The sequence below is a fragment of the Schistocerca piceifrons genome, chromosome X (genome assembly GCF_021461385.2).
Source record: "Schistocerca piceifrons isolate TAMUIC-IGC-003096 chromosome X, iqSchPice1.1, whole genome shotgun sequence".
Lineage (NCBI taxonomy): Eukaryota > Metazoa > Arthropoda > Insecta > Orthoptera > Acrididae > Schistocerca > Schistocerca piceifrons.
Window position 1 is genome coordinate 555,082,672 of NC_060149.1, and position 14,840 is coordinate 555,097,511.

The window sequence follows — 14,840 nt, forward strand, 5'->3', positions numbered from 1 at the left end:
AAAGAACTTCGTGATTTCCTGCTATATCCTTTCCTCATCTGAACTTGCGCTCAGTCGTTAATGACTTCGTCATAAACGTGACGTTAAACCGTAATCTTCTTTCATTTCTAAAATCAAATTTTACGACTGGCTTCGTGTATACAGCGTGTTCGGAAATTCCCGTTAGAAACTTCTAGGACTTCTACAGGGCGGTGAGTACACAATAGTTTGAATAGGAACCCATGTCCTGAAACGTCATCCAACGACGTTGCAGAGCGTCTGAGTTATAGGCGCTGGCGCCTGTAGATGTATGCATAAACAGGGTGATTCCGTTACGATGTTACAACCTTTCAAGGATGATAGAGATGTATCAATTTGAGGTAAGGATCCCTGGTTCGGAAACGGACGAGTCGAAAGTTACAAGCGGAAACCGTGGTGATACCTCTGACAGTGGAATACAGGCACCGGTACTGTTGCTGTTAAGAATGTGAGATACATAACTTTCAGAGGTGGTAGTATGGACCAAAATAGGAAAACATTTCTGGTAAACATGGGTTCTAAAATGCGTACCTGAAGAGCACGAGCACACATGTGAATTGGTGACTACACTACTGGCCATTAAAATTGCTACACCAAGAAGAAATGCAGATGATAAACGGGTATTCATTGGACAAATATATTACACTAGAACTGACATGTGATTACATTTTCACGCAGTTTGGGTGCATAGATCCTGAGAAATCAATACCCAGAACAACCACCTCTGGCCGTAAAAACGGCCTTGATACGCCTTGGCATTGAGTCAAACAGAGCTTGGATGGCGTGTACAGGTACAGAGTAGTGACTGGCATATTGTGACGAGCCAGTTGCTCAGCCACCATTGACCAGACGTTTTCAATTGGTGAGAGATCTGGAGAATGTGCTGGCCAGGGCAGCAGTCGAACATTTTGTGTATCCAGAAAGGCCCGTACAGGACCTGCAACATGCGGTCGTGCATTATCTTGCTGAAATGTAGGATTTCGCAAGGATCGAATGAAGGGTAGAGCCACGAGTCGTAACACATCTGAAATGTAACGTCCACTGTTCAAAGTGCCTCAATGCGAACAAGAGGTGACCGACACGTGTAATCAATGGCACCCCATACCATCACGCCAGGTGATACGCCAGTATGGTGATGACGAATACACGCTTCCAATGTGCGTTCACCGCGATGACGCCAAACACGGAAGCGACCATCATGATGCTGTAAACAGAACCTGGATTCATCCGAAGGAATGACGTTTTGCCATTCGTGCACCCAGGTTCGTCATTGAGTACACCATCGCAGGCGCTCCTGTCTGTGATGCAGCGTCAAGGGTGACCGCAGCCACGGTCTCCGAGCTGATAGTCCGTGCTGCTGCAAACGTCGTCGAACTGTTCGTGCGGATGGTGGTTGTCTTGCAAATGTCCCCATCTGTTGACTCAGGGATCGAGACATGGCTGCAAGATCCGTTACAGCCATGCGGATAAGATGCCTGTCATCTCGACTGCTAGTGAGTGATACGAGGCCGTTGGGATGCAGCACGGCGTTCCGTATTACTCTCCCGAACCCACCGATTCCATTTCTGCTAACAGTCATTGGATCTCGACCAACGCGAGCAGCAATGTCGCGATAGGATAAACCGCAATCGCGATTGCCTACAATCCGACCTTTATCAAAGTCGGAAATGTGATGGTACGCATTTCTCCTCCTTACACGAGGCATCACAACAACGTTTCGCCGGCCGGGGTGGCCAAGCGGTTAAAGGCGCTACAGTCTGGAACCGCACAACCGCTACGGTCGCAGGTTCGAATCCTGGCTCGGGCATGGATGTGTGTGATGTCCTTAGGTTAGTTAGGTTTAAGTAGTTCTAAGTTCTAGGGGACTTATGACCTTAGAAGTTCAGTCCCATAGTGCTCAGAACCATTTGAACCATTTTGAACGACAACGTTTCACCAGGCAACGCCGGTCAACTGCTGTTTGTGTATGAGAAATCAGTTGGAAACTTTCCTCATGTCAACACGTTGTAGGTGTCGCCGCCGGCGCCAACCTTGTGTGATTTCTCTGAAAATTTAATCATTTGCATATCACAGCATCTTCTTCCTGTCGGTTAAATTTTGCGTCTGTAGCACGTCATCTTCATGGTGTAGCAATTTTAATGGCCAGTAGTGTATTTAATTTCTTTTACTCTATTGTTTCCTTTTGATCAGGAGTACAAGAAATAGTGCCTCCTTGACATACAGAGCTGTGATGAGCCAATATAATTATCTGACTGTTTGCTATAAATCCCATTTACTTTCGCTAGACTAGACAATGAATCCTGTAGATAGGATATTAGCGTGTGTTTCTCTAATCTACTGAACACATGAACGCTACCGGCCACTGTGAGAAAGAGTCTTCGCCCTGGCAGCTGCCATCACCATAATAATATTATGGTGGTTGATTCCATTATTGCCCACATGTGTTGAAAATACATATTAATTTTAAAGATGTCCTATGTAACACTGACGCGTTTGGTTTGCTAGGTACGATCGATTGTTTTTGGTAACTTTAGAATTGATTTTTATAACACTTGATCGTTTTTCACACTTTTCTTAAAAATTGATAGTATCTTTACCAACTAGTTAACTTCAGGCGAGGAAAATGTTTCTCTGTTTCTTCTATAAAGTCTTAAATCTCCTTAAGAAGTATATCCCGTTTTGTAGTAACATTTACTACACAGAAAAACTTTCCAAATGAGCATTGTAGCGTTATATCCAAAGTGTAGATCACTGAACTTTTTCAGAAAGGTACGGCACTGGTGTTAAGATAAAACCCAATTCTCTCTAGCAGTGCCTTTCAGCCAGTGATTTCTGACTTCAAACAACTCGCTGCACACATACGCATTTTTGTTCAATTTTTTTCCACACTCGTGTTCCCAACGCCAATTTATCAGCCTCACTTGTCATCGAGTAGTCTTTTGAATGAAGTAATCTACAGATGTCCTGCCGATTATTAAAGGACAGAATATTTCGACCTCTGGTCCACTAGACGCTCCTGATGATTGCGCCTGGATAGATGACCGAAATACTGCGCCCTTTGAACAACAACAGCCAGTACACCCGTGGATTATTTTGTTAGAAAATACGCCGGGTTAAATTAAAGAACTAATATTATTTGATCTGCTTTAAAGCAATTTCATTACGTGTTAGGCATATTTCTAGCACTGCAGAAAACTAATAAGAAGGTGTTCGGTAGTCGTATAAAATTGTAGGTGGACGGAATTCAATTACAGGTATCTCAGTTGATTTTTATCCGTTGTTGTTGCTTCATTCATGATACTGCATCTATTGCCTTGTGAGCAATTCTAGATGCTTGTCTAATTGTTTTTATATCCCTTGACTCCAACGTTGAAACAATCATCATTGCTCTGTTATTTTAAGGAATCTGGTCTTTTTTTCAGCATAAAATGCTTTCTGTGCTTGTTATGCAGTTTTGTTTCGTAAGCATGGAGGAAGGAATTGGTCGCGGAATTACTGAAGGAACTGCCGTTGATCCGATTTTGATTCCTTCTGTATTTCCTCAGTAACCACACTCGTCTTGTAGACCGAATATCTCTTTCGTGGTCTGCTTTTTATCCTCCAAGTTACAGGTTTCGTCTCATTTCGAACAAGAAGTGTAGGTTCCGAGTAAAGAATTCAGTTGCGATTTAGAAGACTTTTCCACTGTATGTACAACAGTCGATAGCCTTTCATAGAACATTTAGGTTTAAGTACAAAAATAATTTATTTTCCATTTTTGTGTGTAATTTTCAATAACATGTAGGCAAGGGATTAATGTGGCATTCGTGTCTTTCCGATGTGCGTGCGAACGTGAACTATGGCGACGTTGTTACCAAATGCGTCCAAACAGGACCAACGTACTATTATTCTTTTCTTGGCTCTTGAAGGACAAACATCTATAGACATCAATTGGAGAATGAAGAATGTGTATAGGGCAGCACGTCGGTCGAAAATCATTTTTGTGGAATACTGCACCAATGGGTGTTGCTGCAACGAACGTCCCCATATCGAAAATGTCGAAACGCAGAAGTTACGCAAACATAAGTGGGAGACACTCGAGCACCCGTCCGTAGTCTTCATCTCTTCCTATGTGATTATCACGCCTTCGGTCCCTTAAAAAAGGCCTTGAGCGGTCGACGATTCCTGTAGGACGAGACAGTTACGGACTTCTTCACGCAGGAGGACATGGTGTTTTAGCAAACGGGTATCTTCAACGTGGTGCGTCGGTGAGATGATGGCCTCAACGCTAACGGCGATTTTTGCCTGATAGGCTTACCGATTCTGGACTATACGGCCTTCGAACTGAAACTTTTTGATCATCCCTTACGCATTTGTTAGAAGAACGATATCCAGCGAGTGATCTCTAAATGCGGTAAGAACCCGTGGATGTGCATTTTATTTAAGTGCAAAAGGTATAGAAGCCGTTCTAAAAAGTTACCTGAGGGTGTTCCTTCAGTTAGAGGACTGCTACTGCAGTGAACTGGTAGCGTTGCAAGAAAGAAGATTTTCAGGTGAAACTAAAAGTTTACTGTCACTAATCCCAATTTATTTTATTTCCACTATTTATTTCAGAGGGTTAAACCTTCATCATCAGGTGGATTTATGTGAATTACTGCGGCATGTATATGTTATGTATACAACTATAAGGTAACTTGCGGGACTGTCTAATAACAGATGACATAACAGTACTTTAGTGATCATAAGGCCGTCTCAGCATCCCTGAATATGGAAGTTAATAGGAATATAAAAAAAAGGGAGGAAGGTTTATCTGTTTAGCAAGAGTAATAGAAGGCAGATTTCAGACTACCTAACAGATCAAAACGAAAATTTCTGTTCCGACACTGGCAATGTTGAGTGTTTAAGGAAAAAGTTTAAGGCAATCGTAAAATGCGTTTTAGATAGGTACATGCCGAGTAAAACTGTGAGCGACGGGAAAAACCCACCGTGGTTCAACAACAAAGTTAGGAAACTACTGCGAAAGCAGAGAGAGCTTCACTCCAAGTTTAAACGCAGCCGAAACCTCTCAGACGAACAGAAGCTAAACGATGTCAAAGTTAACGTAAGGGCTATGCGTGAAGCGTTCAGTGAATTCGAAAGTAAAATTCTATGTACCGACTTGACAGAAAATCCTAGGAAGTTCTGGTCTTACGTTAAATCAGTAAGTGACAGGAAACAGCATATCCAGACACTCCGGGATGATGATGGCATTGAAACAGAGGATGACACGCGTAAAGCTGAAATACTAAACACCTTTTTCCAAACTGTTTCACAGAGGAAGACCGCACTGCAGTTCCTTCTCTAAATCCTCGCACAAACGGAAAAATGGCTGGTATCGAAATAAGTGTCCAAGGAATAGAAAAGCAACTGGAATCACTCAACAGAGGAAAGTCCACTGGACCTGACGGGATACCAATTCGATTCTACACAGAGTACGCGAAAGAACTTGCCGCCCTTCTAACAGCCGTGTACCGCAAGTCTCTAGAGGAACGGAAGGTTCCAAATGATTGGAAAAGAGCACAGGTAGTTCCAGTCTTCAAGAAGGGTCGTGAGTAGAGGCGCAAAACTATAGACCTATATCTCCGACGTCGATCTGTTGTAGAATTTTAGAACATGTTTTTTGCTCGAGTATCATGTCGTTTTTGGAAACCCAGAATCTACTCTGTAGGAATCAACATGGATTCCGGAAACAGCGATCGTGTGAGACCCAACTCGCTTTATTTGTTCATGAGACCCAGAAAATATTAGACACAGGCTCCCAGGTAGATGCTATTTTCCTTGACTTCCGGAAGGCGTTCGATACAGTTCCGCACTGTCGCCTGATAAACAAAGTAAGAGCCTACGGAATATCAGACCAGCTGTGTGGCTGTATTGAAGAGTTTTTAGCAAACAGAACACAGCATGTTGTTATCAATGGAGAGACGTCTACAGACGTTAAAGTAACCTCTGGCGTGCCACAGGAGAGTGTTATGGGACCATTGCTTTTCACAATATATATAAATGACCTAGTAGATAGTGTCGGAAGTTCCATGCGGCTTTTCGCGGATGATGCTGTAGTATACAGAGAAGTTGCAGCATTGGAAAATTGTAGCGAAATGCAGGAAGATCTCCAGCGGATAGGCACTTGGTGCAGGGAGTGGCAACTGACCCTTAACATAGACAAATGTAATGTATTGCGAATACATAGAACGAAGGATCCTTTATTGTATGCTTATATGATAGCGGAACAAACACTGGTAGCATTTACTTATGTAAAATATCTGGGAGTATGCGTGTGGAACGATTTGAAGTGGAATGGTCATATAAAATTAATTGTTGGTAAGGCGGGTACCAGGTTGAGATTCATTGGGAGAGTCCTTAGAAAATGTAGTCCATCAACAAAGGAGGTGACTTACAAAACACTCGTTCGACCTATACTTGAGTATTGCTCATCAGTGTGGGATCCGTACCAGATCGGGTTGACGGAGGAGATAGAGAAGATCCAAAGAAGAGCGGCGCGTTTCGTCACAGGGTTATTTGGCAAGCGTGATAGCGTTACGGAGATGTTTAGCAAACTCAAGTGGCAGACTGTGCAAGAGAGGCGCTCTGCATCGCGGTGTAGCTTGCTCGCCAGGTTTCGAGAGGGTGCGTTTCTGGATGAGGTATCGAATATATTGCTTCCCCCTACTTATACCTCCCGAGGAGATCACGAATGTAAAATTAGAGAGATTCGAGCGCGCACGGAGGCTTTCATACAGTCGTTCTTCCCGCGAACCATACGCGACTGGAACAGGAAAGGGAGGTAATGACAGTGGCACGTAAAGTGCCCTCCGCCACACACAGTTGGGTGGCTTGCGGAGTATAAATGTAGATGTAGAAATAGATGTAGCACATGGCTTAGGTTTTTGTGGATACCTTTGATGACAAAAAATAGAAATGTAAAAATATCCAGAATAGTCAAAGGCTCCTTTTCCTGTCGTATTTAGATCACATGCACTTTGTAAACACTGAAGAAAGCAAATATAACTTCTAGAAACAAATAAGTGCAAAAACCATATAAAAATAATAGTGTTTCCAACAGCTGCAAAAAGAAAACACTGTTTTAGTGTCTCAAACTATTATGGAGATCATTGTCTGCAAAAATGAACAAACATATAAAAGTTAATATTTCTCGTGATCACTGAGTCTTTGTTATCTTATTTATGGTAAGTGCCTATGGGACCAAACTGCTGAGGTCATCGGTTCCCATGCTTATATACTACTTAATCTAACTTAAACTAACTAACTCTGAAGACACACACACCCATGCCCGAGGGAGGACTCGAATCTCCGACGGGGGGAGTCGCGCGAACACTGAGTCTTTCACTGTCGTGTTAACATAACATATGATTTCTATATTGAAAATAAAACAGTTACGGTCCCTTTTGCAACTGCAACTGTTTGATTTCACAGCTCTACAAAATAAATTTTTTTTTTTCGTTGCCAGGGAAGTTTGAACGAAAATGGGATATTGTTATGATACTCATTCCGAGTATATTTGTACTTTTTCCAAATTGGCTCTGGTTTTTGATTTATAGGTTATTTGTGGAAATGAGAGTTTCATGTGGATCATATCGACTGCAAGGTCCATATATGGTGTAATGTATTTGCTACCTGTTTTTTTAATTAGTGATATTGTACTATCTTTATTAAACAATTGTGCTCAGGGAGTGCATCTGTGTGGTTGAGGATTACATCATGCAAACATCACACTGTCAGCATGTGTTCAGTCCTGTTGTGCGGTGCGTGTGTTGAAGATATTGAGGGTTGTGCAGATCTGAATTCTGCGGTACTCGACATTCATTTGTTGGCCGAGGTAATCCCCGCAACAGCCGATAGGTAGCGTTCAGTGTAAACAAGAAAAATGGCGATGGGCGAAAGTCACACACATGTGCAGTGCAGCTTCAAGGAGATAGAACCTTTTCATCGTGATGTAGCAAATAAGAGGTGAGTATTCATTTCACACAAAACAATTAATGATGTTTTTTGGATGTGATTGACATGCAAATACAAGAAAGTTCTGCATAATATGTAGTATTTGTGCAATTTTGTTTTAGGAAAACATGAGTTCTTCACGCCGTCTTTACGTGAACCATCCAGATGAGTTCTGCTACATTTGTGGTGAATACGTTCTTCAAAAGAACAGGAAGAATATCACTCCTTTTGTGAAGGAAGCGTATCTGGCATATTTCGGAATTAAACTTGGAGATCAAGACAAGGCGTGGGCACCCCATAAAGTTTGTAAATGCTGTGTGGAGTGCTTACGGCAGTGGACAAAACGAAAAAGGAAAAGCTTAAACTTCGGAGTGCCTATGGTATGGCGAGAGCAGAAGAACCATACAGATGATTGCTATTTTTGCATTGTTAATGTGAAAGGTTTTAATAGGTTCAAAAAACGAAAGTGGGAATATCCCGATTTGGAGTCAGCAAGAAGACCGGTGGTGCACAGCAACGATGTTCCTGTACCAACCTTCACAACATTACCCACGCTAACATCATCAGATGACGATGTGCACGGCGAGGAATGTACAAGTAGTGGTTCGGAATACGAAGGACGTGAGACACAACCCCAGCAGTTCGACCAGAAGGAGCTCAGTGACTTGATACGAGAACTCAATCTTTCAAAGCAAGCATCAGAACTCTTAGCATCCAGGCTTAAGGAAAAGAACTGTCTTCATCCAAGTGTTAAAATAACAGCTTACCGGACGAGAGAAGAAAACCTTCTTCCATACTTCAACCAAGAAGAGGTTATAGTGTATTGCAGCAATATACCTGGACTTTTACTTGAATTGGGGCTGCCGGAATATAGACCAGAGGACTGGCGTCTCTTCATAGACAGTTCCACTAGAAGTTTAAAATGTGTTCTCCTACACAATGGCAATCGTTACGCATCTATTCCAATTGCCCACTCAACAAAACTTTGTGAAGCATATGCTAACATCAAGATGGTTCTGCAGAAAATTCAGTATATGCAGCACCAGTGGTTGATTTGTGTTGATTTGAAAATGGTGAACTTCTTGCTTGGACAACAAAGTGGATACACAAAGCACCCATGTTTTATCTGCATGTGGGATAGTAGGGCAAAGCACGAACATTGGAAGCAGAAAACATGGCCTCCAAGGGAACATATGGCTGTTGGTGAAGCAAACATCATTAATGAACCTCTGGTTAGTAGGGACAAGATTGTTCTTCCACCATTACATATTAAGTTAGGACTAATGAAGCAATTCACCAAAGCTTTAGACAGAAATGGTAATTGCTTCACATACATCTGCAATACGTTCCCTGGACTCAGTAGTGAAAAACTTAAGGCAGGAATATTTGATGGTCCTCAAATTCGCAGGCTGATCAACGATACCAATTTTACAAGTGTCATGACTGTCACTGAAGCATCGGCCTGGAACAGTTTTGTCGCTGTTGTAAAATGTTTTTTGGGCAATCATAAAGCTCTCAATTACGAGGAACTGGTCAAAAACATGCTCACTAACTTTCAAAACTTAGGAGCTAACATGAGCATAAAATTGCACTTCCTTCACAGCCACTTGGATCGATTTCCTCGTAATCTAGGTGATTTCAGTGAGGAACAAGGAGAGCGGTTCCATCAAGATATGAAAGGAATAGAGGAAAGATATAAAGGAAGATGGGACAGGCATATGATGGAAGATTATTGCTGGAATCTGCAACGTGACTGTTCTGAAGAGACCTATAAAAGGAAAGCGTGCAGGAAGCGGTTCGTCATGGACGGAAAATGGTATACTTACAGAGAAACTTTTCAATTATGTTTTATACGTGGACAAATGCCTATCAGGTTTTCATAGAAGCTATTTATAAAGATTATTTTCTTTTTTCATTGTAGTTTGTAGCGCTCGAGTTCAGTATTAGCAATTTTTTCTAATTTTTTGAATAAATCATGCATTATCTCAAAAACTAGAGCCAAACTGCATAAATGGTTGCTATATTCGTCCTCAGCACCACTAACCCATCCTAAAGCCACTCAAATATCCTTGGCAAGAAAATGAGTGTTGACCAGTGTTTTCAATGTGTGTGTGTGGTCTTCAGTCCTGAGACTGGTTTGATGCAGCTCTCCATGCTACTCTATCCTGTGCAAGCTTCTTCATCTCCCAGTACCTACTGCAACCTACATCCTTCTGAATCTGCTTAGTGTATTCATCTCTTGGTCTCCTTCTACAATTTTTACCCTCCACGCTGTCCTCCAATACTAAATTGGTGATTCCTTGATGCCTCAGAACATGTCCTACCAACCGATCCCTTCTTCTGGTCAAGTTGTGCCACAAACTCCTCTTCTCCCCAATCCTATTCAATACTTCCTCATTAGTTATGTGATCTACCCATCTAATCTTCAGCATTCTTCTGTAGCACCACATTTCGAAAGCTTCTATTCTCTTCTTGTCCAAACTGTTTATCGTCCATGTTTCACTTCCATACATGGCTACACTCCATACAAATACTTTCAGAAATGACTTCCTGACACTTAAATCTATATTCGGGGTTAACAAATTTCTCTTCTTCAGAAACGCTTTCCTTGCCATTGCCAGTCTACATTTTATATCCTCACTACTTCGACCATCAGTTATTTTGCTCCCCAAACAGCAAAACTCCTTTACTACTTTAAGTGTCTCATTTCCTAATCTAATTCCCTCAGCATCACTCGACTTAATTCAACTACATTCCTTTATCCTCGTTTTGCTTTTGTTGATGATCATCTTATATCCTCCTTTCAAGACACTATCCATTCCGTTCAACTGCTCTTCCAAGTCCTTTGCTGTCTCTGACAGAATTACAATGTCATCGGCGAACATCAAAGTTTTTATTTCTTCTCCATGGATTTTAATACCTACTCCGAATTTTTCTTTCGTTTCCGTCACTGCTTGCTCAATATACAGATTGAATAACATCGGGGAGAGACTACAACCCTGTCTCACTCCCTTCCCAACCACTGCTTCCCTTTCATGTCCCTCGACTCTTATAACTGCCATCTGGTTTCTGTACAAATTGTAAATAGCCATTCGCTCCCTGTTGAAATTTTCAATATAATCACGATAACCATTTGCTCTATCAATCAACCAACGATGGAGTGGAGTTAATACTATTATCATTTCTATGTATTTAATTAGGCAAAGATATCGGATTAAAACGATAAGTGTAAAGAACATATGAAATAATTATGTTCCCAACAGTACCAAATTTTAGTAACAAGTTTAATTATTATCATTATGTTGCACCGAAATTTTGAAGCAACCGAAAGAGAGAGCAGTGTTTTGATTATGACAGAGCTGTGGGTTGTTACGCTTAAGATTCCTGTAAGCTTAGTTGAACAGAGAACCCCATTAAAAACCGAACCGAATCGTAGAGCAACATTTACTTTAGATTTTACACAGTCTACTTAACGTGAAATCTAGGATGACTACTTTCATAAATACTTAACAAAGATGGCGAGGGAGGCCTACCATTATCTTTTCGAAGTAAACACTCTAAGTAAGCACTGGTCTGGCGTGATTAAGTAACACGTCGGAAAAGCTGAACTAGATAGCAGACGGGGACTTGGACCGTGGTGAATCCAAAAAGACTGCTGCTTTACACGTAACACGCCATAGTAACATCGCAGAAATGTGCGTCTGATCGTCCGTGCTTTTGCGTGTGATTTAATGATTTAAAGAAAATAGCGTGTGAATCTGCGACAGAAAACAAAACTGCAATCCCCACTCAGTGTAATTATACAGGATTATCGGAAATTCCTGTCACAGACTTCTAGAGGGTAGTGACTACACAATTTTTTTGAGTAGGAACGCATGTCCGTAAACGTCATCCAACGACGCTACGGAGCGTGAAAGTTATAGGCGCCGGCGCCTGTAAATATACATAGCGTGATTCCGTTACGATGTTACAAATTGTCTAAGATGGTGGAGAAGGATAAATGTATCAGTTTGAGGTACGGGTTCCTGTACCATAAACAAACGAGTCGAAAGTTATAAGCAAAACCTGTTCTAATACCTCTGGCACTGGAATAGATGTACCGGTAATGTTGTTGCGAAAATTGTGGGGTAGGCAAGTTTCAGAGGAGGTGGTATGGACTTGCGTGAAGCCTTAAACGAGATTCAGAGTCTATTTATGACAAATATCTCTCGAAAATTCACAGAAATTTATGCGTTATTCAGAGTGTCTTGTGCTCCTGTCTAATCACTAGTGCGTCACTCTGGAACCGAAAGTGTGGACTTAAGTTTCTAGACCGGCATTTCTCCAACTGTTTGCTGAAATGTCGCTAGAGTTGTGTTTTTTATACGGACTGCCCATTATTTTTATTTATTTAGATTTCATTCGTGGACGCACGGACGTAATCACGCACTGATGTATATAAGCAATCATTGGTTGTACGCTATATCTGTGAACGGAACTATAATAACCCTGATAAATGGCGCAAGAAGTACCATCTGCCGTGTACTATATCATGTACGCGAAGTATATACGTGGTTGGAAGTGTAGACAAGTAATACCGTCGCAAAGAGACAAACATTCGTTCGTTATTTTTACTTTTCGGGTTTCACAGCGCACAAAGAAAACATAATCGAATTATGAAAGCACTCTGAACTAAAAAAGTAGACGCGTTATCTTTTCTTATTTCGTTCTTAGTCGTAAGAGAGACGGTTTCAGAAGAAATCTAATTATAAGTCATCTTCAGTACAGTTGGGTAGAGCGTGTGGGGTGGTATTTGCGTTTCCCTATAGTCGTCATACGGGTACGCTCACTTACCTAGCAGCTGGCGCTCATTAAAAGTTCTCGAGCAAACGGCACATCTATAAAAACGAATGACAGAAAAAAAGCTTGAGTGAACTACAAGAAATTCATTGTAAACGTGGTCGCATAATGTAATCGTAATAACAATCGGGCGGTATCGGAGCTAGCTGCAGGAAGCTCAGTTCTCGGGCGGCAGATGGCTCTCGCATGCACGTCGATACGTGTAGTCGGAAGGGAAGCAACTTCCCCTCTAATTATTAGCAATATCCGGCCGCCGCTGAACAATGAAATGCTCACTTTATTAGGACAAAGCCTCCTACACAACGATAATTAATATAATTATTAAAATGTTTCGCTTCCTTTCTTGTATTAAAACTACTCTAAGTAGAATGACCTGTCGAATACACATCGCTTACGTCAGAGAGCAAACGAGCTCATTTCCTTTTTTGGTCATACCGATTATAGTTTCCGTTATTTTTTTCTCCGAGTCGTTCCAGTTCAATATTGGGTCAGTTTCGAAATCAAGCTCATAGGTGTTTTCTTGTCCAGTAGTCCAGCTCATCACTGGTCACACATTTATAGGATTATAAACGTAGAATCTATTTATTGTGACTAATTTCCAATCAGTAAAGAAATAACTAACACTTAAAATGTCCCACAAGTCACTGACCCGTCCTCCTCCCCGCGACCCAACTAAAAACGTAACCTCACAATCTGTTGTTGGAGATATTTCGATTTATGTAACCTTATTAAGATCATTGTGCCCTCTATCTACACTAGCCAGCCTCAGTTTTTAACCAGTACTCGTTTTATTTCGGCTTTTGCAAGTATGCAGTGCTGCCACGACGTAAATATAAACTCATAAGGAATGGAATTAAATTTAATTTTATCCATATTTAGCAGCTGCAAATGAGTCTGTATTCAATACATTGGAAGTATGAATTAGAAGACGCGTTCAGTCACAAATATTCGAGTTTTATTAAATACACGATGCATTTTGACTGTGGGTCCATCATCCTTTTATGACAGAGATGACGGACCCACAAGGTGCGAAATGCATCTTGCATTTAATAAAACAAAAAAAATTGTGAGTGTGGGACTTTTACGATTCAGACTTCCAGTGTAATGAAATTAAATATAGTTGTTCTGCAGCTCATGTCATTACAGAGACTGAAATAGTCCGGCATGTCACGTGACTATATTATCATCCCTTGCGCAAACCCTTTGTGACAGACAGGTGCAGGATGGAAAATAGATACGCTGTCAATGCCTTCGAATGCGACGAAATCGTGGATGACCGACGCATGGGATACTCTTTATCTGAGCTCGTACTGGGACTTAGCTTCTTACGTGCCTCGGGGTCAAGAGTGTGCCGGAAGCACCTCACTTCGAGAGCCAACTGCTGTGGGGAACAAAACTTTTACGGCAGGTGACAGTCGACTATCGCGGATTATAAAAGTGAGTAGATGGGTTACGGTCCAGTAAAACACTCAGCAACGATGGACAGCAACAACCGACCTGTCGTCATACGATCTCCTTGCTGTGGAATTCGTTTGAACCGTCGGTATTGGGTACCGAAAGCTTCGCCTTACATGCGTACTTCGTTTCACAGGGCATCGCAACAGGTCGTCTAACTTCAACAATATCTACTTGATTTAATTCACTTTGGCGAAACGTATTCCACCTGTCATTCACAAGAGGACACACTGGGCCAAACCAACACCCTGATTTCTTTTATACTTGTCTATCAAGAGCTTCCCAAACTCGAAATTTAATTTGGCCAATTTATGAAGAATGGCCACGAAATTTGGAGGAGCCCATCAAAATATTAATAGCGAATTCAGAAAATTTTTGTGTTTACGCCTGCAACTTAGCATTCTCTGTTTCATAGCCAATTCTTGTTTAATTTGTAGTTTTTAACTGTTTAACTATATTACTATTCCAGAACGCAAATAGTGAATAGATAGGTTAGTTACTTCAGTTTGTACACATCCTTCCCTTAAGGTTTTACTGCCGCGTCTGATAATCATTTA